Genomic DNA, 14155 nt, shown 5'->3' with positions numbered 1-14155 from the left:
TCCGAAACGCATTCCTGCACACGAATGACACTTAATGAGAAATGATTCGGAGCGTATGGGACAAACGTGGTGTTCTTGAGCTGCTGCTTTAATGCGTCCTGTTAGATCAGCTCGGTCATGCTAATCCTCATGATGAAATTAATCACAGAGGAACACAGAACAATGAAGCTAGGTCAGGGTGCACGTAATGAACGGAATTTTAAGATTTCTGATTGTTCAGATGGTGTTGGTTTTCTGTAACGGCGGTTTTGACGGTAGTGGCGATTATAACTCAAATCACATGTGTATATTAATGTGCTCATTTCAATTAATTACTGTACCACCAATTACACAGGGACTTGTACGGCGAACGCTTCACATAATCAAAGCGTAAGAATCCAACGGATTATGAAGCATTTTTAATTAACAAAGCGAAAACATCGAATCATTGATTAGGTAAAGCATTCTCTGAGGAGATGGTTATTTGACGATTATGGAAGGAGTCGGCGCTTTCTAACAGTACGTTTTCCGCCAAGGGAAAGTCTTCACTTTTGTTTATACACAGATCAGCCATAACATTAAAACCACCTACCTTATATTGTGGAGGTCCCAGTTCTGCCACCGAAACAGCTCGGACCCATTGAGCCTTGGACTCCAAAAGACCTCTGAAGGTGTGCTGTGGTATCTGGCACAAAGACGTTAGCAGCAGATCTTTTAAGTCCCGTAAGCTGTGAGGTGGGGTCTCCGTGGATCGGACTTGTTCTTCCAGCACATCTCACAGAAGCTCGATCGGATCGAGATGTGAGGAATTTGGAGTCAACACCTTGAACTCTTTATCATGTTTCTCAAACCGTTCCTGAACAAAGCTGTGATGCTCTGTGTGTTCTGACATCTTTCTATTATAGTCAGCATGAAGTTTTTCAGCAATCTCTGCTACAGTAGCTCTTCTGTGGGATCGGACCAGACAGGCTCGTCTTCGGTCCACATGTGCATCAATGAGACTTGAGCACCCACGACCCTGTTCCCGGTTCACCGGTTGTCCTTCCTTGGACCACATTTGGTAGGTACTAACCACTGCATACCAGGAACACCCCACAAGGCCTGCTATTTTGGAGATGCTTTGACCCAGTCATCTAGCCATCACACTTTGGCTCTTGTCATAGTTGCTCAGATCTGCCCATTTTTCCTGTTTCTAATACATCAACTTTGAGAACTGACTGTTCACATGCCACCTAATATATCCCACCTCTTGACAGGTGCCACTGTAATGAGATAATCAATGTTATTCACTTCAGCTGTCGGTGGTTTTAATCTTATGGCTGATTGGTGGATATACCCAGGGATGGCTGATATAAAATATCACATTAAAAAATTCCGATCATTATGGACTCATGTTGACATTCATAAGAAGAATAATCACAGAATGGTGTGTGTGTGTGTGTGTGTGTGAGAGAGAGAGAGATAGTTTGCCTCATATCATTCTTATTATACCATCACTGAGACCTCACAATATAATGCATCACTCAACCTTAATAGTTTTATGCTCAAAGCTGTTGATTGATATTAGATTTTAGCCATCACTGTATGTACCTGACCTCTCTCTATGACTCATTGCAAGACTTTGCCATTTCAGTGTGCATTTCAAAGCATTGTTTTCTTCACGGTTTCTATTGATTGCTCTGTTTGCCTGCCGATCGACCTCTGCCTCTGCCGCCTTGCTTACCATTTATTTGCCTCATGATTTGAATTGTTAATAAACAGCGCACTCTTACAGCCATCTGCCTCCACCTCGTCAGACATATAAAACCCTCTGATGCCGTTATAGAGCATTCCTTACACCCTCAGCGTAGTAAAAGGCATCAACGATGACTTTTTTTTTTTCCTTCGCGCTGCACTCCCCACTAAAGGTACATCTGTCTAAAGTAATAGAGAAACTAGAGGAGTGCAGTGTGTCCTGTGGTTTGGTGTGGAACACATTGGTGGGGAAAGGCTGATGGGCTGCACCGATCCCATCATTCAGACCCTTATGATGGGAAGAGAGAGATTCTTTAGAGGTCAGAGGTCAGGAGATGGAAAATTGAATTTATCCCCTCTCCTGGATAAGGCAGCTTAAACCCCTCTCCTGTGGGTTTATGAGCCAGACTGGAACCGTTTGACTGCAGTTGACGAACCGAGAAGTAAAAGATGTTTTTCCGCAACCTGATTCTTCTTGCAAACCAATCATCAACATTTGAATGTGGCAAGTTTCTGAATAAACACTCAGCAGGGTGCTGAATGATACACTGAGGGGAAAAAATTGGAGATTTGATTGGCATCCACCTGTGGTTCAGTTTTCAGTTGCTGTATTTCACCTTATTTCTCCCCCAATTCCCAGCTTTATATATTTCCATTTTATCTTCTTTTTTTTTTTTTTTCCCATGTCCGCCCTTGACTGGGGCCTTGCGTCAACTTCAGGATATTATGAAACTGTAAACTCGCACTACTGATGTGCTGGTATAAATGTTTTGAACCCACATGCTGTGACAAAATCAAAACGGCTCAAGCAGCTACACGAAATCTCATTGAAACATGAACATTGTGTGCCGTTCTTCATAGATTAATCTACAAAAATACCTGAATTTATCCTGTTTTTTTTGAGTTCAAACAGCTGAACAAGACCACTGCCTAGGTGTCCACGGTCCCCATTTCACCATCTCAGGACAAAGTTCCCAGTAAGTTCCAAAGCTACTGTATCTTTGTGGTGTAATGTCATCTTTTTTCAAAGCGCATATATGTAGTCATCTGTAGATGGATGCAACAAATTTTATTTTGTGATCAGTTCTGTGTACTTTAATATATGAATTTAATTCAATTCTATTTTATTTGTATAGCGCTTTTAACAATGGACAGTGTCTCAAAGCAACTTTACAGAAACATAGGCTCAAGACAGGATATTTATTACTACTGTGTACAATATTTATTAAATATATTTAGAAAATATGCAAAAATTATGCAGCTATTCTGACGTAATTCTGAGGCAACTGCATCCATAAATGAATCTGACAAAAATCAGTGATTTCCCCCTTGTGCAACAAACACCATGTGCTAGAGATTTGTTTTCGGTTCTAGTCCTCTCTCCATTCCCTGTCCTGTCATTGCTATGTTGCCTTATTGTGTTCACCTGTTCCGTGTTAGTCCCTGTTTAGTTTGCCTATGTGTACCCATCCATCCATCCATCCATCCGTCCTCTATATCCGCTTACTCCTTCTTCAGGGTCACGGGCAACCTGGAGCCTATCCCAGGGTACACCCTGGACAGGGTGCCAATCCATCGCAGGGCACAATCACATACACACTCACACACCCATTCATACACTACGGACACTTTAGACATGCCAATCAGCCTACCATGCATGTCTTTGGACTGGGGGAGGAAATCGGAGTACCCGGAAGAAACCCCCGCAGCACGGGGAGAACATGCAAACCCTATGTGTACCCTGTTCTTTTAATGTGTAATCACGAAGTCTTACCATGCATTACACCCAGTATTTCAACTTTTATATCTCTTTTATACTGTAAGTGATGAGAACTAAATTGTCTTGCATTCTACAGCATTAAAATGTTGTTGCTGTTGTTGTTTTTTAAATCTATTTGCTAATGAATGCTTCTGGTACAATGGATGCTATTTCTACTACTTCCCAAAAGGGAATCTCTCTCTTTCTGTTTCATAAGACACTATCTCTCCATCACATTTCCTCACAGCTGTGATAAAAGCCAGCAGCCCAAATAGAATTGTGCTTATGTAAATTTCAAAAAGGTAAAAAATAGAAAATCTAACTCCGTCTATGAGGCTGTCTTCATATACATTGTCAGGCTGAACATCAGCCCAGAGCGTGCACTTCTCAGCTCCCAGCCATGTGCCTGAGTGAACAGCAGCCAGAGCAGGTGTGTGATCATTGAGCAGACTAAAAGCTAGCCTCTCCCCACCATCTTGTTTGCTCTTGGGCGGATGTAATGACCTCAGGGTCCTTTTCTGTGTGGACACACTAATCTCGGTAATCATTTTGCGTTGAGTAAATATCACACGGCTTAATGACTTTAAGATGCTGCCATTTTAACGGGCTAATATGAAATATGTTGTGTGAATGATCAAGAACTATGCTGCTGTGATAGAGTTCACGGGTTCAAAAGAGAACGCTGTGCCTCGTAGCAGCCCGTTACAGAGAAACATCTGGTTTTAAAGTGCAACATCTGGTTTTAAAGTGCTAGCAGTACTCGTTTTATTTTTTTACCAATAAGGGAAAAATTATGGTCTACCACATTTACTAAACTTCACATTTTGCCCTCATCACATGCTACACAGCAAGCAGTCTAGGTGCTAGAACTGTAATATCCTCATTTGTTAGTTATGCTAGCAGTTCTACTCCAGCAGTTACTAGTTATTGCACACTTCAGTACTGCTGAATCATGCTAGCGGAAAAAAATACAGGTACTTTATCAAGAACAAATCACAAAAATACAGCCAAAACCAACAGCTGAGTCAGTATATATACTAGCACTGATATACTACCATAGCTAAGCATTGTACCTGAAATCCTTACAAAAAGAATCATTATAATAAAGATTTTATATATATATATATATATAGAGAGAGAGAGAGAGAGAGAGAGAGAGAGAGAGAGAGAGAGAGCGAGTCCATAAAAACTATTTCTGGGTGGTGCATCTGGCAATGTATTATATAAATTGATATGAATATTATTCACACATGGTTAGCACCTTTGCCTCACACCTCCAAGGTTATGGGTTCTAATCCCGCCTCCACCTTGAGTGTGTGGAGCTTGCACGTTCTCCCCCAGTCCAAAGACATGTGTTGTAGGCTGATTGCCATTTCCAAATTGTCTGTAGTGTGTAAATGTATGTACAATTGTGCCCTGTGATGGGTTGGCCTTGTGCCCAGAGTTCTCTGGGATAGGTTCCAGGCTCCCCCACGCACTTGTGTAGGATAAGCAGTACCGAAAATTGATGGATGGGTGGATGGATTATTGACACATAAGAACACAGGTTCTTAGAGATGAAAAGCCAGTTTGGTTGAATCCATAGTGTGGTCATACCACTTACCACAACTCGTTTGAATTCTTGATTCTGATTGGTCAGGAAATGTTAATTAATATAATAGTCATATAATAGTCAGAGGTAAGGCTGTATTTATTTATTTGTTTGTCTTATTATTTGGGGAGAGCAGTAAGCAATAACAGGAACTAACTTGTTTCTTGTTACAACTGTAAACGTAACTAATTGGATAAAAAAAAAGTATGACGTCATTTTTTTTAACAAATAAAATTTTCTTAGTGATGACAAATTGCTGAGGTATAAAACACATTGTTGATTATTTTTCCTATAACGCATCCCAAAGTGTTTCATTCCTTACTTATTGCCATACAGTGACCTAAGCTGCCCTTAATAATCAATAAATCCTGTTTTTTTCTTCTTCGTCAAGGCCTGCTAAATGGTCCACCTGACACGTTGATGCCATTGTGGTGTTAGCCGCAGGACATTTACAGAGAACCTCATTTTTCATGTGGAATTGTGCTGTTTGGCTTTGCCCTTGCTTCTAGAGAGATGTAATTAAAAAAAAAAAAAGTGAATTGCCCTTGTTCTAAAATGCAGTGGGTTGGAGACTCTGTGAGTCATCATCAATTCAAAAGTTTTGTGGTCAAAAGATCTCAGCATGTACAGTACATCAGAAGCCAAACTTTGCCTAATCACTGTTTTTGATCTCGGTGCAACAATGAAATGTTTTTTTTTTTTTTCATAGTAGTGGGGAAAAAAGGGTTCTCTTACTCTGATTGATGCTCTGGAGGACTCTTACAGTGTGAGGTTAAAGCGTGTATGATTTATATTTAACACTTTGAGCCATTTTGTTAGGAAGATGGTGGGAATTGTTTCAGGTGGAGTTTGTCTTGTAAAATGCAGATTCCTCAAGCCCTCTTTGGACAGGAAACAGTTCTAGCATCATAAGGGGGTTCTACTGAACTTCATTCTGTGATGAAACCCTCGGTTATACTTTCCTTCACAGAACCCTATTATGCTGTCATATTAATATTTATAGCACAGCACTGTTGAATTCTCAATTATAATTGGTCAGAAGGTATTGATTAACGTTCTAGAACAGCAGCTCTGACCGTAGTTCCAGCTCTTATTCAAATCGCAGGTTAATATTAATGTTCTCGTTCTAATACATTATCGTTTCTATAGTAACAGCTCATTCACAGGGACTTGTATGGTAGGTGATCTACTTAGTCTAACGCTAATAATAAACAGAAAAAAGTCTCGCTTGATTGTCGATCTGAAGCTTTCTGTAAGGTGTCAGTAATGCATCATTTACAGAAGGAGTCTCCAGTGTACTGATTGAACTTTAAAGCTTTTATCTAAATGATAATTAAAGGTATACCACATTCCCAGGTAAAAGATCCATAATAAAGGCACTGGATGTTTCCAGAGACTAGGAAAAGTACTTTAAAAGTGCTTTATTCCTGAGAATGTATGGAATTTCATGTGGCTATTTTGAAGAGGTTCTAAACAAGACCACATTTTAACAGTAAAGTGATACGTCTAGAAACATTCTTTATGACTTCCAGGTGAAATCCATCATCGGTTTTGTTATGGGAACCATCAAGACAATTATTAAATTGAGATGATGAGTTCTGCCCTCTGTTAGTGTGTCAAGGATGTTTACTTTCTCCCTCGTCATCCATTCTCACCTGCTATTAGATACCGACAGTGTATTTATTAGGAGTTGAAATACAGGTAAGGAGATATGAAATAGCTGGATGGTAGAGGCTGTGCGAACGTTCAAAGCTCTAGAAGCCAATATGGGTTCTAATCATAGACTAGAGATATTCAATTAGCAGCCTGTGGGTCAGATCTGGCCCTTGAGTACAGTTTACAGGCAGTTTAATGGCTTTTAGCAGCTAATGAAATGAGAAAGGATGCATTAAGGACTTTCCACAAACGAAGGCAACAATTGCTCATGTCCAATATGATTTTCAGCAAGAGGCAGGAAAGTCAAGTGATGTCAGTGGAGCACCAGGTGGTGCAGCAAGCAAGCAAGCTTGACCCTGAGAAACTTTCCCTCGCATGCCTGAGAGAATTTCGCAAACACCCACCTCTGAGTTTAAAAATGAGTTCAAAATCAACTTGGTAATCAGTTTTGGGGAACTTTGTTTGGAAACTTATTTGACACAGAAGCAGAAAAGTAGCATGTGTGGTGGTCTGGGAAAACCTCCTAAGATATAGCTGAGAGAAAAATTCAATGTTTTGGCCATTATTAAGTTTTATTTGAAAAAGGGCTTAGTAGTTAGCACATTTGCCTCGTACCTCCAGGGTTGGGATTGGAATCCTGCCTCTGCCCTGTATGTGCAGAGTTTGCTTGCTCTTCTTGTGCTTCAGGGGTTTCCTCAGGGTACTCCGGTTTCCTCCTCCACTCCAAAGACATGCGTTGTCGGCTAATTGGCATTTCGAAATTGTCCGTAGTGTGAGAATGTGTGTGCGATTGTGCACTGTGATGGGTTGGCACCCCTCCAGTGTGTCCCCTGCCGTGTGCCTAGAATAGGCCCCAGGCTCCCCGTGACCATGTGTAGGATCAGCGGTATGGAAAACGGATGGATAGATTTGGAAAGGTACTTTACTTATTTTTTTAAATCTTGCCTAGGCTAATACTCTGCATACGTGAGGTTATGTAAGGAGACAGTTTATCAGTCAGTTCATCTAAAGATGACTAAAACCTTGCTAGCTAAGTGTGATTTCCACACACAGTGAATGCCATGTTTTGACAACATCGCTGTATTGCTATATGATATAGTGAAATGGACGTGAGACTCATCAATTCAGTTTGCAATCAGATACCAAATGCCTGTCAAAATGCCTGCGATGTTCCTTTTTCACTTTTGGTAGTGACTTTAAAACACCAGAACTTTACTTGTGATTGAGATACATGTCAGTTTATTATAATTTAATTCGAAATTACTCATAAAACCACAGTGACTAAACATTTTAAGGCAGCCAGGATTTTTTTTGCAGTAATTTGTTCAGTCATTTATTGACAGTAACACACCCACCCACTATCTGGGATAACGAACAGTTTTAGCCTACTCTATACAGTAAAATGAGGGGGAAAATACAAGACAACATTACACTGCCATCAAATAATTACAGATGAACGCTTCCTGCACACCACTTCAGTAAATGAACATCAGTACCTTTATTGTTTTTTCCTAGCTCGGTATGGACAGGATTTCCCCCTCCTATTGAACCAATATAGACTATAGATATAGTCAAATCATTGTACTGCAGTGCAATACCTTAAATATGCAATACATACAAAAATCAACTGTTACACAAACTATTAAGCAGAAAGAATGGCTAATTTCTTCATAAAGTCGTATGCATATTTGTCAATAAATATATGAGTATTTATGTTTTGAAAACTAAAATGAAGTATTATATTAAAGCAGTAATGTAAACATCAGCCCTCGATGTAACGTCATTGTACGTGCGAGATGAAAGTGTCTGACAGTCTCGATGCGTCGACGGCGCTCGTGCTTTATTGAACTGAGAATAAACTGGCAAATGATCTTTCCCGAAATGTCTCTGATCGACAGAACAAGGCCCAGTTTATTTTTTTAGAATACATTACGATCACTCCAAATGTGTTCGTTTCTGTGCCATCATAAGTCACTGGCTAAAAGTCAGTCAGCTGCAGAAAAGTTGCATTTTGTTCATCGGACGCTATTTCTTCATACATTCAGAGGGTGGGACCCACTTTGAAATGGTGACGTTAATTGGTGTCACTACAGGTGACAGCTGGTGGACTAGCGTATAGTGATTATGCAAGCCCCGCTTCCAAGCCCGAGGCCCTAGGTAATTGCCTACTCTGCCTATAGGTAGCACCGGCCCTGGTCCTTCTTTGGACCATTTTTGGTAGGTACTAACCACTGCATACTGGGAACACCCCACAAGACCTGCCATGTTGGAGATGCTCTGACCCAGTCATCTAGCCATCACAATTTGGTCCTTGTCAAAGTCACTCAGATCCTTATGCTTGGCCATTTTTCCCTGCCTCCAACACATGAACTTCAAGAATTGACCATTCACTTGCTGCCCAATATTGATATCCCACTCCTTGACAGGTGCCATTGTAATGAGATAATCATTGATAATCAGTGGTTGTAAATTTATGGCTGATCGGTGTATCTTACAAGAGAAATGGTTCTGTATATTGTAGATATACTGTCTGCCGTTACACTTGCATTAAACTAAGCCACTGATTATTTTTAAGCTATTGTAGCTCAAAAATATTCCACCCATAACCCGTAACCTTGTTCTGAAACTAGCCCGAATGTGGCATAAAATTAAGAACCAACACAAAAGTACAGACAATTGGGCAACAAACCAATGACATGACAGGGACTAAAACAAAAACCAGTAGCTCTCCAGAAACACATTGATGAGTACAGTTCTAAACTATGGTAGCATACTTAGTTTGCTTTGACTTCTGCTTGTCTGTTGTCTCATTTTGCTAATGTTATAAGCCTTGATCCCTGATTATGGAGGATGTCTGAATATCAAACGCCTCTGCATTTCCGTCTGACTGCCTCAAGTACTCCAACGGTGCACATAAACAGTCTGCGAGCTTTCCAATCGCAAATGTGTTCAAAGATCTCTGAGTGTGACTTTAGACCCATTTTATTATGGTGAACTTTAAGCACAGTTGCCTTCACAAGCCCCTTTCTAGCGTGTTAATAAACTCATATGATTGAAGGTGGCATTGAATAAAAGAGCCAGCTGTTTATCAGGGGACGGCCACTGACAGGGTGGAAGCTAGTAAGGTGCAAAATGAAATTAGGTAAGAAATTTAGGTAAAGGTCCTTGGTGGTGGAGCGACTTACAGCAGCATTATACCTGTCCACAGAGGAATAAACGATAATGGAACTGTGAAATGACTTCTACAGGCTTCTTTATAAAGGGTCCTTTCACACTGAACGCAAAATGATCGGTCGCCTTCAGCTAATTCACGCCGGCACAATAGGTGGCACTGACCGAGAATGCATTTTTACATCTGCACACTAGGTGGCGCAACCCACAATATCGTCTTTGAGCACTGAGAAGAAGAATCACGTAAATGTTGGCGCATAGCACCACAAGACAAACTGTTAAGAAGCACAGAAACTTTCTTTTCTTATTTTATACGGATTCTACCCAGAAAGGGAGGCAGAAAGTTTTTTTGTTTGTTGAACAGCACCATCAAACTGTTTCAGTATGAATGAAATAATGTGAAATATAATGCAGTAACACGGCAGTGTGACAAAACATCTTTCTGTGCTATAGCGCCACCTATCACGCCCTTTTGTGCAACAGCAGCATCTCCGGGAATGCGATCTAAACCTCCAATCTAATCGAACGGCCCATTTCGTCGCCGAGTGACAGGGGGAAAAAAATCAACACACTGGATGAAAAAGAAAAAAGTGTCGCTTTGTGGCGCCGCGAATCATCCGCATCAGGTGTGAAAGGACCTTAAGCATCACAGAATACTGGAGATTTTGAATGTCTTTTAATGTTTGTTTGTTTCTTATTTTAGATTGTATGCATATTTTAGATGTATGTAACAGTATCAGTTGTTATTGATGGCATACATTAAAAGAAAAATATGTACTCTACCAGCCATACAGGTGCTATTATAAAATACTATACTACATTTGAAATGATTTTATTTTATTATTATATATAATCCTGAAGGAAGGTGATGCATTGCAAGCTGAATGTTCACTTCCCAAGTCCCTTTATTTTAATACAAAAAAAAAAAAATATATATATATATATATATATATATATATATATATATATATATATATATATATATATATATATATATATATATAAATAAATGAAATTCAATAGGTAGTATTCCCTCCAACTATTCAGGCAAGCAAGAGGAACCAGTATGGCCTGGTGGTGGCACTATGGTGCAGTGTTTTCCGTTTGTGTCCTATTTTGGGGGAGTGAGATGTGGAGATTAAATCATTTTTTGTTCCACCCCATTCCTTGGCTCAAACCAAACAGCAAAGCCTCAAAAACCATTAAGCTCCACCCACTTTGTGGTAATTAACATAATATGCTCAACTTTTTTTCCAGTCACCCAAGAGACTGAATCAAAATGAGACCACCATAGCTGGAACGGCAACTTTTTGTTTGACATGTTCTTTTGCTCCTCTTGCTCATGGTTCTTGTTGTGACTATCTGTTCTTCATCCTGTGCCGGACTACTGACCCTGAAATTCAATTAACCTCTTGTGTGGTGTTGCTCTGTTTCAGTAGACAGAAAATATTGTTTTGGGGGCTTGTTGTCTGCAATTAAAAATATCACCAGGAGCAGGGATTGGCCATTTCTGTTTTGTGAAGAAGAAGTAGAAATAGATAAAAGACAAGACAATGAGAGAAAAAGTTTAATGCTAGACAGTTCTTCGGGTCTGTTAAAGGATTAGAGGGGGAAAAAAAATCCCTTTCGCTCTCATATCTCTGTCTCCCAGACACCTTGCAGCGTGTTAAAAATGACCTTCAAAGCCCATAAGTCCAAAGCTCGCCTCCTTCTGTGTGCCCCTGTTCTTCAAAATTAGAATTATTTTAGACACACACATATGCATATACACACACATACACACACACTATATATATATATATATATATATATATATATATATATATATATATATATATATATATATATATATATACACACACACACACAAATACATATATATGCACATATACATACAGTACAAATTCTATTCAGGTATTGATCACTCAGAAATAATTACTTAATCATATACATATGAACCATTACACATTTCATACATAATATTCTGAATTTCAACTCTTAATTTCGGGTTGTTCCCATCTACCCCAGCATGTAATTCATTTATTCCAAAGGCTGTTTTATAAGTCAGTGCCAGTCTGATTTAATCTTGCTACCAGTAGATAGGGCTTTTAAATATTTACAAACACAGGAGTAATTTAATCAGAGATTTACACCATCATTTATCGGTGTCTGTTTTTATATCAGCCATGTCGTTTTTTTTTAATGCCACAAACAAACTGTCCTGTAAAGGGGCAATAAAGATTTATTGAAATGATTGCAAGGCTGGACTATTATACGGCATTAGCCGCAGCCTTCCAGTAGTCTGTCATTCATTCGGCCACCGAGCTGAAAGCTTGTCAAAATAATGCAGATTTATTGAGGCAACATTTGTATCGGATGCTGCCAGACACTCACTGACTCAGATACAATGCATAATTCAATAGGCGGCTGCCAAAACATTTGGCACTACCCTCAAGCGAGCAGGAGAGGTCAAATAAACACTGGGTTTAAATGCTTGGAAAAATGATAATGGATTTGAAAGCCAGAGTTGTTGATTGTGAGATTTTGGGTTAGACACAGACTTTCTATCCAGATTTTGTAATCGTGATATTGAGTTGGGAGTCCACTAGCTCACGCTGATTAACTTTTGTGAACCGTCTGGAACGCAGTTGTGGGTGCTCAGTGAGGGCAATCCTAGAAACACTGTCAAACATCTATAGTATGGGTCAACACACAGGCAGATAGGTTGATCATAGGAATATTTTAAATGATAAACATTGACAGGGTCTAAACCCAGAAAACTCGGGGTGGGGGTCGGGGATCTTTGGGGCTTGGACTTTATGACAAAACACAACAGGGTATACTCAGACCAATTAATCAAGAACTAAAACAAAACAAGTGGACACCACCAGGTAACAAAGCAATAACAGTATGAAGGGCGGAGACGGGGCCGAAATCTAAACCAAAACAAAAGCACATGATGCAAATCACCATGCATAGAGGGAATCTGACATAAGCACAATCTACAATTGTTATGATTTCCACATGTATGCAGGGCTGGCCCTAACAATTGCCAAAATGTAGGCACTTCCTATGGCTTCGGTATATGTAATCATTAAAAATATGCGCTTATTTTCTTTCTTATGTCCCTAACTGGGTTCTATGCTAGTATGGGCCTACTGGACTACAGAAAGTACTTTTACTGGTGATGCTTGGTGATCAAGGACAACATTCGTGGCTTCTTTAATGAAGAGTCTCCAATCCCTGCGGTTGTTTTCAATTTGCTTGGTCCAGGTCTTCTACGGTGCTATGGGGAACACTGCCTCCAGAGTAGTCTGTATGGTAGCTGGCTGGCATTCATCTTGCACGTGAGCAAACCAGTATAGACTTTGCTTCTGCATTTCCTCCACAATTGTTGGTTGCTCTTCACACATAGTCTGATGGTCTTGTTTTGAAGGTGAACTTGGAAGGATTTCTCTCAACCATTTCATTCGGAACACTCAAACTTGTTCGTACCTGGTTTGAGCAGCATCCAACTGATAAATGCATGTTCTCCCTTCATGTTCTCCCTGTATCTGCATGTGTTTCCTCCAGGTTCTCTAGTTTCCTCCCATCTCCCAAAAAATGCCAGTAGGCAGATTGGCTACTCTAGGTGTGCAGGAGTGTGTGAATGTGTGTGTGCACCGTGCTCTGCAATGTCCCACCCAGGCTGTATTCCTACCTCACACCCAGTGTTCCCAGTGTAGGCTCTGGACGCACTGCAACCATGTTCAGGATGAAGCAGTTACAGAAGATGGATGAATGAATGATGGTTGTGGGTGCCTTAAATAATGAAATCGCAATTTGAATACTACTACCATGTTGTTGTTTTTTAAATGCATGAGCATCTGTCACTCTGTCTTTCTGAGTTTTTTCTCTCTCTCTCATTGAAATCCTATCTATCTCTTTCTTTTTCTAGCCTCTCTGTTTGTCTTATTGTTTCTGTACTTCTTTGATCAAACGAACAAAAGCATCTCATCCTTGTTTGCGTATGACCATGAGAGCAAACAGGTGCATTTCCTGGTGCATTATATTCTCAGCTAAACTTACTGGAAGAAATGCTGTACTATTTCTTTGTGAGTCGCATCTCCTATCGGCAGAGGTGGTTGGTAACGTGCTACATTTACTTCGTTACATTTACTGGAGTAACTTTTTGAAGAAAAGAAAAAGTACTTTTAAAAGTAGGATAAACTGGCCATACTTATACTCTTACTCAGGTTAATTTTTAATCACTGAAACGTACTTTT

Source organism: Ictalurus furcatus, chromosome 23 (assembly GCF_023375685.1).
Source record: "Ictalurus furcatus strain D&B chromosome 23, Billie_1.0, whole genome shotgun sequence".
NCBI lineage: Eukaryota > Metazoa > Chordata > Actinopteri > Siluriformes > Ictaluridae > Ictalurus > Ictalurus furcatus.
Note: the sequence above shows the minus strand (reverse complement) of the source record.